This window comes from Mirounga leonina, unplaced genomic scaffold (genome assembly GCF_011800145.1).
Source record: "Mirounga leonina isolate KUSES-001 unplaced genomic scaffold, KU_Mleo_1.0 Mir_169, whole genome shotgun sequence".
Classification (NCBI taxonomy): Eukaryota; Metazoa; Chordata; class Mammalia; order Carnivora; family Phocidae; genus Mirounga; species Mirounga leonina.
The window spans coordinates 8085857-8092243 of NW_023270431.1; the positions used below are offsets into that span (position 1 = coordinate 8085857).

Below are 6387 nucleotides of genomic sequence, written 5' to 3' on the forward strand. Positions count from 1 at the left end.
GAATATCTCTTTAGATATTCAACAATACAGTAGTCCGCAAAAATATGTTATAGATGTTTAAAATTGACTCCTTAAATTAAATCTTAAAAAAAAAATGGGGCACCTGGGTGGCTCAGTCGGTTAAGCATCTGCCTTGGGCTCAGGTCATGTTCCCGGGGTCCTGGGATTGAGCCCCATGTCTGGCTCTCTACTGGGTGGAGAGCCTGCTTCTCCTTCTCCCTCTTCCTGTTGCTCCCTGCTTGTGCTCTCTCTCTCTGTCAAATAAACAAAATCTTGAAAAAAATAAAATTGACTCCTGTCTAAAGTCCAGAGATATTAAAGTTGATGGTCTTTAAAGAACTCTTCTACACTGATTCTTCTTTATTTTTTATTTCTTTTGGTAAGAGTTTAATTGCCATTAGAATTATTTTCAAGTTAAGAAGATAAGAAGATTGACTTTTTTTTCTCACTATATAAATGCTTTAATGGCGGCCTCCGTACAGGATGTGGCGTCAAGACAGGAAAAAGAGCAAGTGCATAGAGAGACATGGCCATCAGAAAACAGATGGTGAGTGAATAAAGAGTTCACACATCTTCCACACACTTTACCGGGCTCTAGGCCACCTCTTCCTCAAACTCACCCTCCTCCTCGGCCCTGGCGTCCTGGTACTGCTGGCACTGCTGGTACTGTTGGTACTGCTGGTACTGCTGGTACTCCTGGTACTGCTGGTACTCCTGGCACTGCTGGCACTGCTGGCACTGCTGGTACTGCTGGCACTGCTGGCACTGCTGGTACTGCTGGCACTGCTGGTACTGCTGGTACTGCTGGTACTGCTGGTACTCCTGGCACTGCTGGCACTGTTGGTACTGCTGGTACTGCTGGTACTCCTGGTACTCCTGGCACTGCTGGTACTGCTGGTACTCCTGGCACTGCTGGCACTGTTGGTACTGCTGGTACTGCTGGTACTCCTGGCACTGCTGGTACTCCTGGTACTGCTGGCACTGCTGGCACTGCTGGTACTGCTGGTACTCCTGGCACTGCTGGCACTGCTGGTACTGCTGGTACTGCTGGCACTGCTGGCACTGCTGGTACTGCTGGTACTCCTGGCACTGCTGGCACTGCTGGCACTGCTGGCACTGCTGGTACTCCTGGTACTGCTGGTACTGCTGGTACTGCTGGTACTGTTGGTACTGCTGGTACTCCTGGCACTGCTGGCGCTGCTGGTACTGCTGGTACTCCTGGCACTGCTGGCGCTGCTGGTACTGCTGGTACTCCTGGCACTGCTGGCACTGCTGGCACTGCTGGCACTGCTGGTACTCGGACACCAGGTCATTCATGTTGCTGTTGGCCTCGGTGAACTCCATCTCGTCCGTGCCCTTGCCCGAGTACCAGCGCAGGTGCCCCTGCCCGTGTACCAGAGCAGGAAGGCCTTGCACCTGAACTTGGCTGTGAACTACTCTGAGATCCACTTGAACAGTTCCTGGATGGCCGTGCTATTGCTCCTGAAGGTGGTAGACATTTTTAGCCCCTGGTGTGGTATGTCACAGACGGCTGTCTTTACGTTGTTGAGGATCCGCTCAACGAAGTAGATGCAGCAGTTCTTGTCTTGGACGTTCAGCATCTGCTTGTCCACCTTTGTGGACATGTAGCCCCTGAATGCTGCAGGCACAGTCAGGTAGCGGCCGTCATGTTCTTGGTGTTGAACATCTGCTGGGTGAGCTCAGGCACCATCAGGGCCCAGTACTGTTGGCTGCCTCGGCTGGTCACTGGGGCGAAGCCCAGCGTGCAGAAGTGCAGGCAGGGAAAGAGGACCATATTGACAGCCAGCTTGTGCAGGTCAGTATTGAGCTGCCCAGGAAAGTGCAGGCAAGTGGTGACCCCACTCTTGGTGGCTGACACCATGGAGTTGAGGTCCTCATAGGTGGGTGTGGTCAGTTCTAGGGTTCCAAAGCAGATATCATAGGGGGTCTTGTTATCAGTGTAATAGGTTTCCTTTGTGTTTTCTACGAGCTGGTGGACCGAAAGGGTGGCATCATAGGGCTCCACCACCGTGTCTGACACCTTGCGTGAGGGCGGTCTCGTTATCAGTGCAATAGGTTTCCTTTGTGTTTTCTACAAGCTGGTGGACTGAAAGGGTGGCATCATAGGGCTCCACCACCGTGTCCGACACCTTGCGTGAGGGCGCCACACTGAATGTGTTCGTGATCCTGTCTGGGCATTCCTCCCGGATCTTGCTGATGAGAAGGGTACCCATCCCAGGGGGCTCAGTCCACCTACCCAGGGAGTGGGTCAGCTGGAAGCCCTGCAGGCAGTCACAGCTTTCAGCTTCCTTCCTCACAACATCCAGCCCCAAGTCGACCAGCTCTTCACCTTCTGTGTAGTGCCCCTTGGCCCACTTGTTCCCAGCATAACTCAGACCGGAAACCAAGTTATCTGGCCTGAAGATTTGCCCAAAGGGTCCCAAGTGCACAGAGTCCATAGTGCCCAGCTTCAGGTCCACAAGCACAGTGCCTAACGACAGTGCAGGGCACGAGCTTGCCACCGGTGGCCTCCTTGTAGTACACGTTGATCTGCTCTAGCTTCAGGTCGCTGTCGCCGTGGTAAATGCTGGTAGGGTCGATGCCATGCTCGTCGCTGATCACCCTCCGAATTTGGCGCGGATCTGGTTGCTGCGCTGGCTGACCTGGAGGGGCAAGATCTCCCTCAGGGCCACAGCCACAGTGGCGCTGGTGGAAGGACCACGCAAGAGCCCAGGGGCTGGCGCAAGGAGCGCTAGGAGTCAACTTTTTAAACTTCAGAATGAACCTCCCTGCTATGACTGACTGTATTTCCTAATATGAAGAATTATAAGTTTTCACAATAAAAGCATAAGCTTTTAGCATACTTTGGTTCTGAGCTTTATGCTTCATCCATCTGCCACATTAGACGTATTCTTTTTTTTTTTTTTTTTTTAAGATTTTATTTATTTGACAAGGAGAGACACAGTGAGAGGGAACACAAGCAGGGGAAGTGGGAGAGGGAGAAGCAGGCTCCCCCCGCCCCAGCAAGGAGCCCGATGCGGGGCTGGATCCCAGGACCCTGGGATCACGACCTGAGCAGAATGCAGACGCCTAACGACTGAGCCACCCAGGCTCCCCCACATAGGTGTATTCTAGTTGGCATCTTGGTAATAGCCAGCACACATACCATGTGCAGGTTAAAACTTATTACTTGTTAAATCAACTTATTACTTATAATAGGGAAACTTTTAAAATTTATTCTTGTCTAATAAAAAATAGAAATGGTCAATAACAAGAAATCTAATTTTAGGAACTTGAAAATATATTTGGGATTACTAACTAGAGAATTTCCCTTTTTTGCAGTTGGCATTTTGGCACAAGTAAACCTTCTTTACTTCCCCCCCTAAAAAGGCTGACCATGATTTGACTAAAGGCAGGATTCCCATCATCCATTTTTTTTCTTTTTTCATCCTCTGTGCCCAAAACAGGGCTTGTAGATGGTAGGCCAGCAAATATTTGTAGAAATACATATGTTGTAATTTAGTATTGCCCTGTGGTTTTAAATAATATTAGAAAGGCAAAAATAATTGAGTAAAAATTGAAATGACTAAATATTTTATTTTGTTTAAAGTTATATGTATATTCCACTTTTGTGAGAGCTAAGAGAGGGTCACAGAAAAAAACCAGAAGATGCTAGGCAACTACATTTCTGAAAAGATCAAGTGCCACTGAATTCGTAGAGTAACAGAAAGTTATATTTAGAAGTAGACTTAAAATATGACAGTTCATGACATGGTATTTATTAAGGAACACACTTCACACATGGGAGTTGACTTTTTGCTCTAGCATGCCTTGCCTTACACCTCTTTTATATAGAACAAACAAAAATGCTTTTGTACATGGCGCCGTGACAGGGTTTCTCAATTCGATTCTCTGATGTAGTTATAAAAAGGCTTTAAGTAGTTATCCACTGCATAAGTTGCCATTTCAATATTGATATAAGCCAAATATAAAATTGGCATCAACAGGGCAGTATGTTACTGAAAACTGAGTTTTCGTTTGTTTGTTTCTTATTTGAACATACCCCTAGTAATCATCCAAGACTTTCCCCGTGGACCACCACCCTCATGTTCCCGTTAGCTGATGGGAGAAATAGCTAGCTGTCAAAAAAATATTTCTCCCATTCTTCCATTGTAGAGTTGCCGCTGGGCATGTGGTTGCTCAGCTAGAGACCATATTTCTCGGACTCCCTTACAGCTAGATGTGGTCCTTTAGCTACATTTTCACTAACGGAATGTTACTAGAAATGAAAGTGACACTTCCAGCTATGGGTCTTAAAGTATTGGGTATGTGAATTCTTTATACTTTCCCCTTCCCATGAGTTGCAGCAGGGTCACTTTTGGGATTCTAGTCAGAGAAAATTACATTTGTATTTTTAAGCCTCTGTTTTATGAGTATCCTTATCAGAGCAGCTTAGGCGTCTCCCTAATACAGTTGGGCCCAGCAATAGTTCTAGCTCCCCTTAGTCCCAAATGAAACCAAACTAGAACTCATTATTTTAGATGCTGGCACTTTCCTTTGAAAACTAACCTCAGAACATTTAATTTATCTACTGGAAGGTGAAACATATTAGAGGTAATATATTCATTTAGGTAGTAGTCATATAAAAACAAGACCCCAGTTTGTAGTGACTGTTGGATAGAATTTCAGGCCAAGTTGGAGTGAAAATATTTAGGACATTGAACTATCATCAGGTGCTGTGTACAAGCAAATTCCATTTTAAATGATACTGGGAATTCCAGCTTTATACAATCCTGCCCTCTAACAGTGATACTAAAAGGTAAAAGCCCAAAGGAGACTTGGGGCTTCTCATGATCTTCGCTGCATTTCCCCTAGAGGCACTAAATGACCACCAGGCTTCAAAATCTTGACATTATCTATCAATTCCACTTTGCTTTGGGCAGCTGTATGGATTATCTCTTCCCTGACTTTAAATGGACTGGTATGAAGTTCATTTAATGATGTGTGCATTTATTCAACAGAGGAGGGGGTGGGGGGATGAGTTAGCCTGGTGATGGGTATTAAAGAGGGCACGTTCTGCATGGAGCACTGGGTGTTATATGCAAACAATGAATCATGGAACACTACATCAAGAACTAATGATGTAATGTATGGTGATTAACATAACACAATAATAATAAAAAAAAGTTGCTGTCCTCATGGAGCTCGTATTTCAACTGGTAGAGACAGAAAAATATATAAGTAAACAAATAAATAAAAACATTCAGATATTGATAAATACTGTGAAGGAGATAAAAGCAGGGTGCTATAATAGAGAGTGACTCAGGAGGAGGATTCTTTACATAGGGTGCCCACAAATTCTTCTCTGCAAAGGTCCTATGAAGCTGAGCTCTAGATGGTAAGTAGAGGCAGGCATTGGAGAACTGGGAGAAGAACATAGGCAGGGAGAATGACAGGTGCTAAGTCTTTGGGGTGGGGGATTCACATTCAGTTTTGATGATATGCATATGGGATTTATCTAATTATTATATAATAATAAATAGCATATGAGTGATATAAAAGTACAGATCAAAAGGATCAATAGTTCTACAGAGAGCCTAAATTAAAATATACAGAATTTTATCTTTACTTTGTTTAGTATTGGATGTTGTGTGAATCAGGTATGCAGATTTTATAACTGCTGGCAAAGGGTTATCATCTAAAATAGATTTAAACAAGTGGTCTTGTTCAGCATAATAGGTTATTTTATTTTCTTTATATTATTTTTCATGCAAAATTCAGTTGTTATGAAGTATTATTTTGTGAGGTTTGTTAGGTATGATTAGGATGTAACTGATTTTAACTAAGTAAAATAAAAATAAGTAAACAAAAAATTTTAAAAGACTTATTTATTTATTTGAGGGGGTGTAGAGAGGCAGACAGAGAGGAGAGAAACAGATTCCCCACTGAACAGGGAGCCTGAGGCAGGGCTGGATTCCCCAGGACCCCGGGATCATGACCTGAGCTGAAATCAAGATTCGGTCACTTAACCAACTGAGCCACCCAGGTGACCAATAAATAAATAAAATTTAATAAAATCATTGACTGTTGTAACTTTATTTTTAATTGCATGTACAAAAAAGGGCTGGAATGATTGCATAATAAAATTGAAGAGGTCTGAATTTAGATGAAAAATCTGATAGATATAATAAATAACAGAAAGTAATTTAGCAAAAGGAAGAAAATCTGAGGTCTCTCTTGATAAATGCATATTAGAAATTGTTGAAAAAATACTGGAAATACACAAACTATATTTCTGTAAAAATCTCTAAAAATCTGAACTTTAACACTTCTAAGCATAAACCTATTAAAATATCACAAGAAATGTAATCAGTACCTTGTAGAAAC

At 43.8% G+C, this 6387-nt stretch overlaps 1 pseudogene; it reads right to left on the reverse strand.

Moving 5' to 3' along the window:
* Positions 1 to 594: 594 nt before the first annotated feature.
* On the reverse strand, positions 595 to 2474 carry LOC118017414 (annotated as a pseudogene).
* Positions 2475 to 6387: the final 3913 nt, after the last annotated feature.